Here is an 18,973-nt window from a genome sequence, read left to right as displayed (position 1 = left end):
TTTTACCTCTGAGTATTTGGCAAAGATTTTGCCACCTCCTTCTAGACAGCACACAGGTCACTGGATTAGAAATATCACCTTGGACAACATATCCCATCCCAGCCCTCCTGGGAGTATCTGCTTCACCGACAGGCAAGCCTCACACATCCACTTTAACAGCATTTGTAATACTGTCCTGGGAAGTGACTTAAAAAGAAAATACACTGAGGTTAGAAGTCTTATGACATTCCCAGGCAAATTCTGGTCTCTGGTCCAGCATGAGGAGCTTGAAAGTCTTGCCCACTTGCCAAAGCAGGATCTGACCTTGAGCCTACAGAGTGGCTCCTCACCTCTAAAGGATTCCCAAGGTCTCCAAGAGATTCTAAACGGGGTCAACAAGTCCAGGACCAATGGAACTTGTGTTCAATGTCCTAAAAGTTACAATCTCAACCCAAAAGAGATCCTCCATCTCATCATTCTCTTTGTCCTTCTAAGCCACTACTGTGACTCTCTTTTTGAGTAGATGTCTGAATCTCTATTCAGATATCTATTCTGCCATCTTTTCTGTGGCTCACAGTGTTCTTTAAAAAGTGTATTTAAATTCCTTTTCATGCTTTAATGTCTGTTTCCTTGTGGTACAAGGCCCTCCCTTCCCTATGGATCCCAAAGCAGGTCCTGGAAGGAAGAAAACCCACAAAGTTGACACATTAAGAACTGAGGGATATGCTCAATGTCATTTGTCATTAGGGAAATGCAAACAAAAACCACTTTACACCCACTAGGGTGGCCATGATCAAATATATAGACAATAAGAAGGGTTGGTGAGGATGTGGAGAAATGGGAAACCTCATGCCCTGTTGGTGGGAATGAAGAAGGGTGCAGCCACTGTGGGAAACAGTTTGGCAGTTTCTCAAAAAGGTAACATAAAATTACCATATGATTCTGCAATTTCCACTCCTAGGTATACATCTAAAGGAACTTAAAACACATGTTCAAGCCAAAACTTGTGCATAAAAGTTCATAGTAGCTCTATTCACAATCGTTAAAGGGTAGAAACAATCTAGATGCCAGAGAGGCCTCTCAGCTGAGTAATGTTAAAGAAAACACTACTCATGACACTTGTTAAAACAGTAAGGAAGACTTTATTTGAGACCTTCGAGATAGGTATAGGAACTACTGCAGTGGGGTTTTGCAGTAGGAGAAAGAGATTGTGCTCAACTCTGAACATAACAAGAAAAAGTAGGGATTTTTTTAACTTTTTTTATTGAGTTATAGTCACTTTACAATGTTGTGTCAAATTCCAGTGTAGAGCACAATTTTTCAGTTATACATGAACATACATATATTCATTGTCACTTTTTTTTTTGCTGTGAGCTACCACAAGATCTTGTATATATTTCCCTGTGCTATACAGTATAATCTTGTTTATCTATTCTGCATATGCTTGTCAGTATCTACAGATTTTGAACTCCCAGTCTGTCCCTTCCCACCCCCCTCCCCCTTTGGCAACCATAAGTTTGTGTTTTATGTCTATGAGTCTGTTTCTGTTTTGTATTTATATTCTTCTTTTTTTTTTTAGATTCCACATATGAGCAACCTCATATGTTGTTTTTCTTTCTCTTTCTGGCTTACTTCACTTAGAATGACATTCTCCAGGAACATCCATGTTGCTGCAAATGGCGTTATGTTGTCATTTTTTGTGGCTGACTAGTGTTCCATTGTATAAATACACCACATCTTCTTTATCCAGTCATCTGTTGATGGACATTTAGGCTGTTTCCATGTCTTGGCTATTGTAAATAGTGCTGCTATGAACATTGGGGTGCAGGTGTCTTTTTGAAGTAGGGTTCCTTCTGGATATATGCCCAGGAGCGGGATTCCTGGGTCATATGGTGAGTCTATTCCTAGTCTTTTGAAGAATCTCCATACTGTTTTCCACAGTGGCTGCACCAAAGAAAAAGTGGGGATTTAAGGAGCCAGGTGAGGGGTCAGTGGATGGAAAATTACTAAGAGGAAATATCAGGGGTATGAGAGGGATTCTGACTAACCTGACCTAACAGGATTCTTGCTGAAGGCAGACCAGGTGGTCAGTCATCACCTGGGCATAGCAGAGGATGAGGACCAGGTCAGATATTGAGTTGAGGGGGAGGTTCTGGCTCAACCAAGTTAATAGGATTCTTGCTAAAATTGGGTAATGCAGACACACATGGAAGCCCAAAACTCAAGGCCTATTTGGGAGGAAGGCTCAGAGGAGCCTGATGGAAGTTTGGTCAAGGAGAGACTGTCAGAAAACCATCAGCTGAACCTCTGTACCAGACTCTGAAAAAATATCAGGGGGAAATGCAGAATAGGAGGCAAGGGCACAGCTGGACAAATCAAAGGAGCTGTCATAACTAGGACTGCTGGCAGGGATTCTCTGCCCTGAACCCACATCGAAATCCCCTGCAGAACTTAAAAACAAAAACAAAGAAAAAATCTCCCTTAGAGGCTCTGAGTAGAGACAGAACTCAGACATCTATATCCTCATCAGTCTCCCAATGTGACTAGTGTGGCCAGGGTGACATCTACCCAGGTGGGTTAATCAAATGTCACACTAGGTGTCTCACACACAGCAAACAATTATAGTCAGAGAGACTTCCCCAAGAAGGCACACCTTCTATGAGTTTCAGGTATTTTGAAGAAAAACTGTCTTTGGCAGCTCTGACCTCAAGAAGCTGTAATTCTGACGAGGCCAGGATGAGGGGAAAACGGAGGAGGAAGCCACATCTTTTCTGTCTTCACTGGAGCTGGGACCATTAGGCAGAGATGGCTTCCTCTCCCCCGGAATCCCAATGCTCGCCGTCAAAAGCTAGAAACCAGATGAATGATTACAATTTCTTACAGTCAATCCATTTCATAGGCTCGTCCTCATTTATTTCCTAAATAAGTGGATTTGTTTGAGGATGGATTTATTTCCAGTCAATCTTGTCAGCTCTCCATATCGTAAACTTGTATTTTCTTTTACAAAGCATTTGCTGTATTCTGTTCTTTTAGATGTGGCTTTAGAAATGTGCATCCTGAAAACTTAAGATACTCTATTTTTAAAAATTTCTTAATTGAAGTAAAATTTACAACATTGTGTTAGTTTCTGGTGTACAGCATCGTGATTCATTTATACATATATATTCTTTTTCATATTATTTTTCACTATAGGCTATTACAAGATATTGAATATAGTTCCCTATGCTGTATAGTAGGACCTTGTTGTTTATTTACTTTATATATAGTCGTTAGTATCTGTAAATCCCAAACTCCCCATTTATCGCTCCCTACCCACTTTTCCCCCTGGTAACCGTAAGTTTGCTTTCTGTGTCTGTGAGTCTGTTTCCGTTTTGTAAGTAAGTTCATTTGTGTCGTTTTTTTTTTTTTTAGATTCCACATATAAGTGATATCATATGATATTTTTCTTTCTCTTTCTGGATTACTTAATTTAATATGATAATCTCTAGGTCCACCCATGTTGCTGCAAATGTCATTATTCCGTTCTATTTTATGGCTGAGTAGTATTCCATTATATATATATATATATATACATATATTGTATCTTCTTTATCCAGTCATCGTTGATGGACATTTGGTTTGTTTCCATGTCTTGGCTATTGTAAATAGTGTTGCTATGAATATTAGGGTGCACTTATCTTTTTAGATTAGAGTTTTCTCCAGATATATGCCCAGGAGGGGGATTACTGGATCATATAGTAACTCTATTTTTAGTTTTTTAAGGAATCTCCATACTATTTTCTATAATGTAAGATACTCTATTTTTAAAATTTTGTTGTTCTCCTTCAGGCTTTCTGGGTGCCCATGTTCCTGGTATCTCAGTTTTTATATTAGTGATTTTCAAAATGTAGTCCCAAGACCACCAGCACCAGCAGCAGCAGCTAATAGCAGGAAGCTTGTTAGAAATGCAAATTCTTGAGACTCAACCCAGACCTCCTGAATCAGAAACTCTGGGGCTGGGCAGCAATCTGTATTTTAACAGGTCTCCATATCATTCAGATGCATAATAAGACTGTTTACAATTATTTTGCTTAATACCTTAAAAGCCCACACTTTGGAGGAAATACTGTGTCTTTAGTCACCTCCCTTAGGTTTCTAGGCTTCAGTTTAATCATCTGTGCAGGAGAAGGCAACAGCCTCTGTTGAGCATCCACACAGGATGGATTTTGAAGTCTTACAAGACCTGGATAAGGCTTGACTTCATTTTAAGATGGAAAACTGAGGCTCCCATCTTCAAGTTACATTGCCAGAGCCTCAGGTAACAATGAGCAGAGCTGGGTCTCAAGCTGAATTCACCTGCCATCAAAGCTACAACCCCCTCTGTGCCCCTCCCAGCCTCCAGCTCCAGAACATCATAGCTCCTAGGGCAGGACTGAGAACAGGAAGATACTTGGCAGATCCTCTGATTCTTTAAAATAATTGATAGTGGCTGAATGGAGGATAGATGGGGCAGTTAGTGGCAGTTCATTCCTTTCAGAGAAAACATATTACAATAAACTTCCTCCCATTCTCTACCAGCCAGCAAAAATACATTCACTCATTCAACACATATTTCCTGAGCACCAGATGCTCTGCCAAGTCTAGGAATAACAGCAGAGAACTAGACTAAGGTCCCTGCCCCTGGCTGATGATGCAGTTAAATAAGATGGTGATTAAATAAGAGTCTGCATTTGTTGAGCACTTTATGGCCCAGATATTTTCCCACCAAAGACAGGTTTATTGAGATCAGCAGAGAATTACAATTTGGGGTCCACAACCATGGTGAGCCATGTGCAAGCCCTTGTCCAGCTAAGGAAGGAGAACTCTTACAGGGGGAAAAGAAGTGGGGAGGGCTATAATAAACAGAGTCCATCACTTTTTATTGGCTGAGTCCTTGCCAGGAAAGGAATCTTTCTTCTTCCTAACAGGGTCAGGGATGAGGCAGGGTATCAGAGCTCCCCCTGCTGGTTTCCAAACTCTATTTAATTGAGATTTCTGTTTATAAATTTTTTACAAAAGCACGAAGAAGGTTCAAAGCATCAGGTATGAAGGCCTTTGCCTCACCCCAGCCAGATGCTTCCCCCAGTGGCAGAACTGGGAACACAGGGGAGCTTCTGAAGGCTTCAGGGAAAAGAATGGTGCTTTTAGGTAATTCCTACTTGCAGGAGAGAATAAATTTTCCTATCCAGCTCCCCTCTTTGCCCCAGGGACTTCAAAACCAAACATTGCTAATAGAGGTCACTTGCCATCAGCTCACACGCCTGTGACATAAGCCACCAGATTGTCTCTCTGAGCAGAGCATTCTTTCCCTCAAGTGTGCCCACAGCCCAGGCTACCTGAGGCACAGCCCGGACTGCCCAACATCCTCCAAGACTTAAAGCCCAGGCCACCTTTGACCCCCACAGTGAGGGAAGCTGGAAAAGAACATGGAGCAGTCCCCATAGTGGCAGTAAATGCTGAGGGGTGCACGCTTTTTGAAGACCAATACACAACCTTCTTTGACAGATTTTGTTCCACTGTTGAGGTAGCAATAATGGAATACTCCCTGAATCTGTAATTTTTAACATGAAAATTCATCCTTCCCTGCTTTGTTTCATGAGACAGAAAATACAGTTTTAGGGGTGTGGAAACATTTGCACTATGATCAGAATCACAAACCAACCAAGAACTTGTATGGATACCAACACCAGCACCGCAGTAGAGCAGGGCGACTGTGGGGGTCGGGGGTCGGGGGAAGCTTTCCAGTTTCAGTCTCAGGCTTTTCTTACTGGGTAGATTTTCTCTACATCCACTGTGTTATGTGCACTATCTGTCCCCTCCTTCCTTCAATGCATTCTAGTCAGGACTGGAAAGCAAAGGCTGGGAGCCTGTTCAAACACGTTTCTGAAAGGGAAAGTTGGATGGATCTGGTGGCTAGTGCAGGATGGTGGGGCTACAGACTCAAATCTCAAGGCCGACTCTATGAGTTGGGAGAAGAGGCTGGGAGGCAGGTACCTCAGCAGCAGAAGGGATCTGGGCGCGGCACTGGGAGAGGACTCTGGGGAGCCAGTGGAGTTTTGACCTTGACCAGAGTAGGGTTACACACTGTGACATCCGTTTACTTCCCCGAAAGTCATTAAGTCATGAGCAAAAAGTCATAAATATATTTGTTCTTGGCAGTGGGGATGTTTGTTGCATTTTATAATTTTTTTTTTTTGAAACACTAGCTTTGAAAAAAAAAAAAACCCGCATCCTGAAGCACTTCCGGTTTAGTCACAATATTGCTGCCACGTTCCGCTGAGAGAGCCGGCGGCGTGCGTTCGGTCTGTGAAAGGGAAATGTCACTCTCTGGACACCAAAAGAGAGGAATTTGATTTCGCTCTGGTAAGAGGCGGCAGACGGGGAAGATTTGCCCCTGCCAGGGCGCGAGGGCCCAGGCCTGCACGCCCAGAGGGCGTCCGAGCCGGAGGGCCTTGGCACCCGCGAGAGGACCGGCGGCGCGGCGGCCATGTTGGCAGCTGCTGAGAGAAGGAGCCGCCAGGAGCCCCCGCGGGAGCCCGCCTCCCTGGTCGCTGCTACCACCGGGCAGACGATGTGAGGTAAAATGTGTTCTTTATCAAGTCACTCCCAGCTTTTCATTAGCCTGCTTTTTTCTTAACGAGAAAACTAATCAGGAGAAACCACAAGAGATTTCCCAGGCAGGCTGGATCTGAGCTCTCTCTCCAGTGTGGCCAAGTGTAGCTGAACCCAGACCAAATAGAGATGTTTACTGACAGCCCAATAAACAAATGGGCCCCTTTGGATGTAACCTTGATGAATGGAGCATCCAGGTGTTTTCAATAATGGCAATAAGCACTACAACTCAAAGTATTTCTGATTCAAGTATAATGCATTATTAGGCCATTAGAGGCTGAGCACGGAGAACCATTTGGACGCGGCCCTATCAATAATGCTGCTTCCCAGCCTGCATTTAGGCCCGGGGAATTAGTCATCCTGATATTCTATTTAATAAAAACCTCAAGAAGAAGCATCAAAAATCACATTACATTTTAACAGGGTTACAGCAGCCCTGGAGAACCACAAGTTTAATTTTCATAAGAGCATTCATTCCTCAATTATGTCAGACATGAAAATGTAAATGGCAAATTTAATGCTAACAATATCCCTCAAAGCACATTGGCAGGTAAAGGCACATTATGTTGAGTGGATGCTGGCTGCATATTAAGCAGCCTCCAAAGTGAGACCTGGGGGGTTGGGTGGGGGTGCAGAGAGGAGGAGGGATTCAGGCTTACTTAGCTGGGCTGCCCCTGGAAGAGCTACAGTCTCAAAGCCAGGGAGGTGCGATATTGGGGAGGAACAGCAGGACTAGGACGATGAAGATGACACTTGAGTCTTAGGGACATGGGCTCCCTGTCACCCACTCACGTCATTTCCCGTAAGTGCCCAAAGCCCAGTCTGCTCAATGGCAGAGGTCGGAAGGTGCCAGTGAAGGCATTCCAGAGCCTAAAAGTGAACAGAACTGCCAGATTTCTAGGAATTGTATGGAGTGTGAGATGGGAGTTTGTGTTTTAAACAAAATTCCAGGTTAGCTAAGGACTCCACTTCCCTCAGCTTTCTGATCAATTGTGCGGTAGAAAGAGAAGAGTATTATTTCTATTTTTAACAGAAACCGCTGACATCAACCACTAAAGAATTTCACAGCCCATTTCCATAAAGAAAATTATCTTTGAAAAATGTTCATGATATTTTGATATTTCTTTAAAAAGTCAGATGTCAAAAAATAGTTGATACTAATTATGTACAGGTACAGACATACCTTGGAGATATTGCAGGTTCAGTTACAGAGCACCACAATAAAGTGAGTATGGCAGTAAAGCCAGTCACAGAATTTTTGTGTGTGCATATAAAAGTTATGTTTACAATATACTGTAGTCTATTAATTGTGCAACAGCATTGTGTCTAGCGTATATACCTTAATTTTTTAAAATATTGCTAAAAAGCCCTGTCATCTGGCAACACATGGTTTCCACAAAGTTTCAATTTTAAAATATGCAGTATCTTTGAATAACACAATAACACACAATAAACGAGGTATGCCTGTATATGCATAGGAAATCATCTGAAAGATTATATGCCAAACTACTAAGGGTATCTAATGAGCATGCATTACTTTTGTAAGCAAAAATAATAATGATAAAGATCTTTAAAAGAAACCCCATTAGAGAATGTCTATTCATGGATAGAGCCATCTCTCTGATGACAAGCAGTTGTATCATTCCTTCTGAGTTGCTCTGTGTCTGTAATTAAATCAGAATCATAAAACACAGGAGCAGAAAGAAGGCTTGGGTGCAGTATGGTCTTATCCCTCCCTTCACTCTGGAGGAAGCTAAAACCCAGAGTTTCATTCATTTAATAAAGATTTGCCAAGAGTCTGAAATGTACTAGGCAGGACTCGCAGCTCTGGGCTTCCCTCCAGGGCTTCATTCGAAGCCTCAGACTGAAGACTTTGGAGCAGACACATCACTGATAACTGGATTTCATGTAACCCGACATATGACAGCAAATTTTACCATGCTTTCCTTTTGTGAATTCTGTTGGAAGTTCACCTTTCAAAAGATCTACTTGGATGTTTTTATTTCAAATAATGTAATGAGTCATTGTTACAAATATTCTTTGCCTTTTTCATATGAGAAAGCCTGTATACATGTAAAAAGGAGGAGAACTTTCAAAGTCTATTATTTTATATGTGAAAGGCCCTGTAGGGAAACATAAGAAGACATGCACTTTAAATCAATATCAACAAACTTTTATCGGGCATTTACCTCTTATAAGACACTGTGATAATTGCTTTCACAGTTTTGGGAGGGAGCTAAATACATCAGTAGGACAGTACAATGCCATATAAGTTTGTATAAAAGTGCTTATCAGATGTGGCATGGCACTGAGGGGTCAGTAATTGACTTTGGGGAACAGTTCAGGGAAGGTTTCACCTGGTGACATCCCAGCTGAGTTTTTAATAATGATCAGGCATTTGCCAAATGGAAGTAGGAAGTAAAGGGCATTTCTGGGAGAAAGAGCAGCAGGTATAAAGGTTGTTACATGTGAAATCACATGATGTATGAGATGTGCTAGTGAAGAGGGTGAGGGACCTCATGGGAGAGGGGTGAGAGGGGCAGGGAGTCAGGAGCCAGAGCACGGTGAGCTTCGTTGATCATGACAAGGAGTTGGATTATATTGCAACAGCTGTGTAGAAAGAAAAGTGCCATGGTCAGGTTTTCATTTTATAGAGACCATTCTGTGGCTAATGGAGGGCATCACAGTGGAGGCAAGGAGGCCAGAAAGTGAATGAAAACAATGGCCCAGGTTAGAAGAGATAAGGGTCCAGTCTCAGGCTGTAACTGAAAGGTGAGATGGGAGGGGACACATGAAATACATACTTAGGAGGGAGAATCTTTAGGATATTTGAGTGATTGGATGTGGGATGAGAATGAGGGGAGAATCAAGGACAGATGTGGTGGGGGGGAGCCTGACTTTGGAACCTGGGAGATGGCGATGTCTCCAAGAACTTGGGAAAATCAGGAGAGGGGTTTGGTGGGCTAGGGTAAGGAGTTAATTTAGCCTTAGCCAGGTTGAATTTGAGGAGTCTTTGAGACATTCAAGGAAAAATTTTTGTGGAGAAAGTTCTACCTGGAGACACAGACTGGTAAACATCATCATGTTATAGTGGTTAAAACCTTGAGATTGAATGAGCTTTTGGGCCCAGGGAGAAAGTGAATGAAAAGAGAAAGCAGTTGCCATTAGCTACTAAGGAACAAAATGTTAAGGCCTAGACAGAACAAGAAGAACCAATGAAAATGACAGAGAAAGAACAGAGAACAAGACAGTGATCAAGTTATAGACAAACAGAGCAGTTTCTGGAGAAGAGCTTGTGAATCATGCTTCTTTAGCCAGAGAAGTCTCTGGTCCAACATAGGATGTGAGTGATGGGAGAAGCATCAGATTTCACAATGGTAAATGGAACTTCATGCATGGAAGACCACACAGATCACAAGTAGCCAGCCATCAAAAACGGAGATGCTGTTAGCATTAGTAAGGAGGCATGGTCCTTTGGGGTTCCTCAAGTAATGTGAAATAAGACCAAGAGTCACAAAATCATCGGAAACTCACCAAATCATAGGAAATTTTATTAATGCCTTATTTTTGGCTAGACCCCAGGAAAACTAAGTCAAAATATGTGAAGCCCAAGCTCCCAGACATTCTAAACAAGGCTTTAAATTTTTTTTAATTAAAAAAAGAGGAAGCTCTTCTTCCATCACAACATATCATGATCCACTCTGATTTTTAGCGTCTTCCCAACACTTTAATAATCCACATCCTATGACAGGGATAGGGAAAACACTATGAAGAGAAACGGGAGACATTTGCCAGCCACAGTGACCTTCACGTTACCTTGGCTATGTCTGTTTCTTCTCCTTGTCAGCACTCAGCATCTACCTGTCACGTGCTGAGTATCTTGACTCTTGAGTCCTGTCTCTAGGTCCAGCATCAAAAGAACAGATGAAGTTTGAAATCACATTGATCCTCCATGTCAGCTGGGAAGAGGATAAAATATGAACATTCTACAACAAGAGTTAGACATTGTCCCCATGTGGTGAACCAAAAGACAAGATGATACAGGCAGGGCAGGGCAAGGACCTTACTTAAGCCAGTAGAACAGTGTGAAAGACATTTTAACCAGAGATTTGACTCTGGGTTCTTGCACATAATCCAGGTGTGTAAGCACTTCTGCCTTCCTCCTGGAGTGTCATTAATGCTCCCACGTCTGGCTGCTGTAGAGCATGGTAAGAGAAGAGAGGGAATGATGCATTATAGCACAGCCAAGTACAAGGATGGCAAACACGTGGTGTTTGGCTGGGAAAGCAGCCTCCTTCCCTCCTGCTTTAGGTTTCCATGTGAGGGACATAACTAACTGACTCTTGGCCACTCCTTCCCACCCTAGGGAAGAGGAGTGAACTATTGGATTGTTTAATTGGGAGTGAACATTTGTCTGAGACTGCAGCTGTGTTCCCAAGAGGCCTGTGGAAGTCTCTCCAGCAGAAAGCACTGCCTCTCTTTGGGGTTTCCTATAGAAACAGGTGGAGAAACAGCGCTGGGCAACAGTTTCCTTGAGGCAGCTGGATGGGCTTCACTTTGCACAAAATAAATTTACAGTGTGAGTCTTGACATGCACCAAGAATTAACTTCCATTGGCTTGTACACTGATGTGCCTAGGACATTGGTTTTGCTCAGAAGAACCTGACAAAAATAAACACATTAACTGAATGAGATATAGAACACTGGGGCGGGGGGTGATATTCAGAAGGTATTCAGGCCTTTCTGTATCCTGAGCTCTGAGTGTTATATACATTAAGACCATCTCATCTTCACTGATTCCATTTGACAGTTAGGGAAACAGTGTCAGAGAGATTAGGCAGCTCGCTGTGATCGCCCAGATGAAAAGAGGCAGAGTCGGCATTTGAACGCCTCAGGTCTGTCGAATTCCAAAGCTCAGCCGCCCAACCCCAGTCAACTGCACTGCCAAGTGGCAAGTAATTGTTTCCCACATTTCCTACTTGTTTATAGTTTCAGCCCTATGTTGGAGCAGAAAGCCGGTTCATTGTCTAGGAACAGCAGAAATGTTTGCGTTTTTGCTTGGAGTTCAGAAAATGTGTAGGATCTGGTAGGAGATTTTTATCTACTGCTCCATGTCGGGTAGAATTTCCTGAGATCAAAACTGTTGCTGCTTAGGGAGGTGGCAGGAGGACAGGTTTTGAGAAGGACAGGCTTGAGACAGAATCCTAGCCCTGCCACTTCTTAATTGAATGACGTTAAGCAAGATGCTCTACCTCAGAGCCTCATCTGGAAAATGGGGCTGGTGATAGTTGCCTCATAGAGGTGTCACAAGCATTAAAAGAGAGAAAGTGTATAGAATGCCTACACGCTGGAGTATAACTGTCTGCTGTAGCACACCTACGTGCTGTGGTACACCCAGGGGCTGTAGTGGACCTGTGTGCTACATTACTCTAGTCTGCCTTCATAAATGTTGGTTCTCGTCCTTGCTTCAATTTGTGAAAATTGTAGGAAGCAATCCCAGTGATAGAGACTGCATCTCAAAAATTGAAGAGATGACACTAACAATTCAAAACTGTTCAGAGGAACTAAAGCCAGGCTTCGTTTCATGGGAGCTCACATCCCAGTGAGAATCGGTTCCTCATCAAGTGCTCAGGAAAATCTGCAGAACCCAGACATCACTAGGAGCACCAAACATGGCAGACAGCCTTCTGAGTTGGGCCACATTGATCTCCATCTGCAGGTATTCATACCCCTGTGTAATCCTGTCCCCTCGAGTATAGGCTGGACTTTGTTACTCTCTTCTAATGAGCAGCTTACAGCAAAAGTAATAGGATGTCATGTCTGAGATTAGGTTAAAAAACTACAGCTTCCATCTCCTGCCTTTCACTCTCCCTTACCTTCAATGTCTATTCCTTCTTCTCTTTGGCAAATATATTCTGGCCGTGTCAGACACAAGTGACCAGCATCTCTCCAGTTTTACCTCTCCTGGCCCTAACAAAGCTCGTAGATAGGACAGACAAAGACAGTGTTTGCTTTAGAGGGCGGAGTGCAAGGGAGATGGTGAGCGCTCACTCACGATGAAGGTTTGACTCTGTAAACCCGGTGATGGGCTACTCCACCAACAAGCACAAACCCCATGGCTTGTGGGCTTCAGCTTAAAAGAGCATCAGATCCTTAGAGAAGTAACAGCTGTCAGTGGACAACCTGGAGGTGTCAACTACCACATCTAGAGGAATTAGGCCCTCTGGAGTGAAATTTTCAACTGAAAACATTTTACAGTTTCTCTTTCCATTTGTGATTATATTTGGGAAGGGTGAACACACAGATACTTTTGAGCTAGAGATCTTTTATGTGCTCATAAGTAAGGGTTTTATCCTACAGCCAAATTATTAAAAATATCTCTGGCAGGAAGAATGCCAAGTTCTACCAAGACTGAATTTCTCAAGGCCTTGCAAGCCAGTGTCTGGTTGAAAATTTGCTACAGCCTCATTTGGGGCATTCAGATAACTCTGAGTATACTCTGATAGGCTATGCGGAGCCATTATCTCCCCTAAGTAGATCTAGTTCCAAGAGCAGGAAATTAAATAGCTATTTTAGCCAAGAAGCCTGCCGTAAATTAGCTAACTCCATTACTTTCATTGCAGTGCTTATCTTGCCTTAAAGGAGAGCCATCGGGCGGCAAGGAAGCTCTTAACTGCTGAGAACAGGAAGGGCTCCCGCTGCATTAAGGCACAGTCTCATTAGTGTCTGCAGGAAGGACAGTGCCATTAGGTCCCCTAAATGCCACCACTTTGGGTTCAAACAAAGATTCTCTCAGGTGATTTTTAACAAGTCAGTGACTGTGAAGACAAGGATGGTGTCCTTTATCTCTGAGGTGCTCTGTGTTCAGCTAAGCCAAAATTTTCTAGCCTCTAAATAGGGTGTGATATGGTGTGCACACAGGCACCTGTTGCCTGTGTGGCCAGCTGTTGTCTGTAACAGTGTACCCTAATAAACTCCTTTTCTATTGTCATAAAAAATAAAGTAAAAAAGAGGGCGATAATTCCCACACACTAGAAGTTGCAGAGAACATTATAAATTACGCACCTAGAGCACCTCTATGCCTAGAGTTCCTGGCATATAGTAGCCACTCGATATTCATGTACTTAATGAACGGGGAAGAGAATATTGCACAAGTGATCATGGAGGTAAAGTTAACCATAAAAACATACGTTTATTGTTGTGTATATCAGACACCATTTTCAGTGGACAGAGAACATCAAAATATATAGCAGAAAAACCAGTATTTTTACCATCTGCTCTACTAGTATGAAATTTAATATAGTGAAAATAGCTTTTAAAAATTATCATTATGATCATTTTACAGGTGAGCAGACTGAATATTTCAGATTTGCTGAAGCCATTCAAAGTGTATAATAAGGTTTTTATAATTACATGAGTATCTGTTGAGTACATACTATTTGCCAAATACTTTACATACCTTAGGTCTTTTAATATTTTCAGCAACCTCATCATTAAGTGGGCACTATTAATGCTATATAGCAGAGGAAGAAACAGACTCTGAGAAATTGAGTGTCGATGATCAGGAAGTGGCAGAGCAGGGATTCACAGCCAGGTGGTCCTGGTGGCAGAGCCCATGTGCTTCGGCCCAATACTGGACCATTAAAGCTAAGTGCACCTTCTGCCATAGGATAAGAGCTTCCTGCAAGGATGTCAGCCTCGGGGAACAGAATGGGTCACATTCAGCTTCATGTCCCTCTCAGGACTGGAACAGTGCCTGTCAGCGAGCAAGTGCTTGACAAATGCCATACCTATTCTGTGCTCTCTCTTGGGAAATGCTCTACAGGCCTCTTACTTAAGGTAGACGGCATCTACTCAAGAAGTGTACTAGGGCTCTCCAGAGAAACGGAACCGATAGAATGTGTGTATATATATGGAAAGAGATTTATTTTAAGAAATTGGCTCACACAATTATGGAGATAGGCAAGTTGAAAATCTATAGGGTGGGCCAACAAGCTGGGGACCCAGGAAGAGCCAGTGCTTCAGTTCCAGTCCCAAGATCGTCTACTGGCAGAATTCCCTTTTGCTTGGAGGAGACCAGTCTTTTGTTCTATTCATGGCTTCACCTGATTGGATGCAGCTCACCCACATTAAGGAGGGCAATCTGCTCTTCTCAAAGTCCGCAAATTTAAATGTTAATTTCATCTCAAAAAAAAAAAAAGGAATTTGACACAACACTGTAAAATGATTATGAATCAATAAAAATGTAAAAAAAAAAAAAAGTAAAAAGTAAAAAAAAAAAAAATTTCATCTCAAAACACCCTAACAGAAACGTCCAGAATGATGTTTGACTACAGAGCTGGACACAATGGCTCAGGCAAGTGGACACATAAAATTACCAATCATAAGAAGTTAAACAAATAAATGTTTATTTTTGTTATTTTTAATTTTTATTGCTGTATAATTGATTCACAATGTTGTGTTAGTTTCTGGTGTGCAGCATAGTGATTCTGTTATATATATATACTCTTTTTCATATTCTTTTTCATTATGGGTTATTACAAGCAATTGAACATAGTTCTCTGTGCTGTACAGTAGGGCTTTGTGTATCTATTTTATATATAAGTAGTTTGTATCTGCTAATCCCAAAGACAAATAAATTTTTAAGTGCACATATGGGTTCACAGCTCCACCTTTGAGAGACAAGCAGAGGACATACCACACTCTCTGACTGGCAGGGTCTGCTTATGTACCAGCTACTCTTATTAGCAATATTTTAGGTGAAAGATACTGAGAGTAACTGATGGAAGCTCTGAGGAATCATACAGGGCACCCAGACTGGACAACGGACTTGTGGCAGGGAAACCCAAGGAGAAGCAGTTAGAGTTCGCCCATGAAAAATTTTCAAATGCTAAGGCAGGTCATATATACCTGTGGGGGTAGGTTCCAAATGATCTCAAGAGGTCTCACAGGTGACATCCACTAAGTCAGGGGATGAACCACAGTCCCAGTCCTGACATGGGTTCAGAAATCAGTTGCTTTTTCAGAGCACTAGGAAGCTCATCCTCTCAAGCAACACACACAAACTAAGCTCAAGAGACCAAGGTATAAAACAGAAAAGTCCACTTCTTAACTCCACTTAATAACTGTCACAAACCAGGTTGATCTCTTCAAGTCAGTCAAATGTCCCTGCTCAAATCCTTCAGATGAATTAAAGTCAAAGTCTTTGCTGCTACAAGTCTGGATCTGTATTCTACCTCTGTCTCCGACCTCATTCCATAGCACCTGCAACCACCTTGCCCATGTGCTGGAGCCAATCTGGCCTCGTGCTATTCTTCCCCGGTGTCAAGTTCATCCCCTCCTCAAGTCCACTGCCTCCTTGCTGACCAGCCCATTCCTTCTTTGAACAGGTTTATAGATGAAGGAGCTAAGCATGGCCTCCAGCCAACAACCAGGGACAAACTGAGGTCCTCAGTCCAACATCCCATAATGAATCAAATCCCACCAGCAACCATGTGAGTGATCTGGGAAGAGCATCCTGCCCTAGTATGTCCTTGAGAGGACTACAGCCCTAGGGACACCTTGTTTGCAACTTTGTGAGAGACTTGCAGCTGGAGGACCCAGGTAAGCCATGCCCAGATTCCTGATCTGCATAAACCATGAGATGATAAATGTGCTGTTTTAAGCTGACCAAATTTTGGAGTTATTTGTTATGAAGCAATTGATAGCTAATCCATCAAGTGATTTAAGCTCTGCAAAACTTTTCATATGAGTAAACCCAGTCCAGAAAACAAATAATTAAAATCAATCCCAAACTTTATTGGTATTTTGTGAGGAAAGTCAAGGCAAGAGAAAGGACCACCAGGTCATTGAGGAAAATCCCAGAGAGAGCAAAGTGATACTGTAAAGGGGAGGAGCATAAAAATTGCCTGTATTAGTCAAGATAGGCTAATCTGGGAATAAATAACCCCAAATTATCAGAGGATAAGCACAATAGGAGTCTGTTTTTCCTCCTCCTAAGTCCAGTGGTTAATATCATCCAAGAGCAGGGTGGCTAGCTATTCTAGTTTTCTTAGCACTCAAGCGTTTCACAGGACAGGAACACTATGTACTAAAACCAGAAAAGCCCCAAGCAAACCAGGATGAGTTGGTCACTCTACTCAAAAATGACTCCTCCAGCCAACTCAGGCTTCTTCATTGGCTCTTCCACACTTAGTTATATAGCAGGTAAGAAAGACCATGGGGAAGCCACACCCACCAATAACTACTTTGCCCAAGTTGATAGAACACCTTTGTTCACATTCCATTAGTGAGAACTAATCACATAGCCCCACCTAGATGCAAGGGAGCTGGCAATATTGTTTGGCTAGGTCTCTAGAAAGAAGAAATGGGTTAGTGAGCGTGTCACCAATCTTTGCCCAATGCCCCGGCTTCCTGTGTAGCCAAATTGTTGTAGATAATTGGGGCCCCCAGTTTTTCCATTGGCCTAGAAGGGATATAGGAGGGGAGAGAACATGATAGGACTGATTTTCCAGCTCCCTTCATACACACACATACTTCAAGAGGAGACTATAGAACATAGCAAAGTACCTCCAAATATGGCAGCTGAAGGATGGACCTCTTGCTGAAAGGGGCAGGATGAGGGCTTTGCCTCCATGGATTTAACTATACCAGAAAGCTACTGAGGGACCTAGATGGTCTTCCTAAATCATATAAGGTTCTACTTGAAAGTGCTCAGATCAGGTCCTGTCCATTCCAAAAGAACAGTTCCTAAGGTAGGCAAAGCAGCAGGCACTGGCCCCTGTTTAGCTCCTGCAAGAAACTGAAGAAGCCAGCTGCCTTCCCTGGTCTCATTTGAAGAGTCCAGCATTACCCTGACACCAAAGCCAGACAAGGACACTACAGCAACAAAAAAAAAACTATAGGCTAATATCCATGATGATTATATATATATAAATTCTAAACAAAATTCTAGCAAACCAAATTCAATAGCACATTTAAAGAATCATACTTCGTAATCAAGTAGGATCCATCCCTAGAATGCAAGGATGTCTCAACATATGCAAATCAATAAATGTGAAAACCCACATTAATAGGATGAAGTGTAAAAATTATATGATCCTCTCAATTGATGCAGAAAAAGCATTTGACAAAATTCAGCACAGGTGCTTTGGGTAACTTGTTTCCGAATTGGACTGATTACATGATATATGACCAAAAGCATCATGGGTCTGTGAATTCAGGGAAAAACTCTGGGGGTCATACCAGAAGTTCAGTTTGAGAGGGGTGTCAAAGGGCAGGGTAGGGGAAGTAAGAAGACTAGCAACTATTGAGCTCTTACCATATACTTAATTCCATGTGCTTGATTTTCATGGTCACAATTTACCTACCTGCTGTGCACTCACTTCAGTCTGTGGTTTCTCCAAATTGTTGTGTCTTTGGCCTCCCTCAGCATAATGATCTTAGGAAAACTGAGGTAGCACAATGGCAATTAAATAGCCATGAGGAAATGAATTCCTGCCATCATGGGATAAAGTTGCCCAAAGATCCTGGTTTGGTTTCTGGAAAATGTTGAGTTCAGTTCAAGCCTGAATATGAAAAGAAGCAGTAGCAGAATGCTGGAAAGGTCAAGCTCTTTCCACAGTGGAAGCCGCTGTGGTTGGCCAGCTCCAGTTCAGTAAAGTGAGATGATAAGGAAGGAGGGACAGTCAATGCAAACCAATAAATCTCTCCTTCCATGCAACCCTTTATCTGAGTATGTCAAAACAAAAATCTAGAGGGGAAATATGTAACCCTGAAGCAGCAGCCTGATACATTTATTAGTTGTAACTGAGTTTTCCAGAGATACAGCATGAGTTAATTGAGAGTTCATGCTTAAAGGGAGACTTAAACTGCTGGCCTCTTCTACCCATTTCAAATTTAAAAAATCACAATGTTCCTGATGAGAATCAGGTAACTGTATTTCTTGAAGAAATATGCCCAGGAACCACTGGACACTAAATGTCTGATCCCTGTTTGGGTACCAAAGAGCTGATCCTTGTTTGGGTACCATTTTACAAATCATGAGTCAAGTAAATGTAACTAGTCCATGTGAAGGCACTGAAGGTGCAAATTCTCAGTATTTAGTGCCCAGACAGGGCCAAAGATGATGAGACCTGATGTATAATTTGCCTGCTAGTTCAGATCTTTCCTCTAAAGAAGTTTTTTAACTTAAGAAACCTCAAATACACACTATGCAATGAACTACATACACATTTATCTCTATACTCATCTGTTACCTATGAACTGTCTATCCATGTGCTTATCATCTATGTACCTATGTTATTGTAGGTTAACTTAAGCATAACTACATACATTTGCACATTCAAATACTGTACAAGTCTAA

This window comes from Vicugna pacos, chromosome 7 (assembly GCF_048564905.1).
Source record: "Vicugna pacos chromosome 7, VicPac4, whole genome shotgun sequence".
In the NCBI taxonomy this organism is placed as follows: Eukaryota; Metazoa; Chordata; class Mammalia; order Artiodactyla; family Camelidae; genus Vicugna; species Vicugna pacos.
This window is presented reverse-complemented; position numbering follows the sequence as displayed.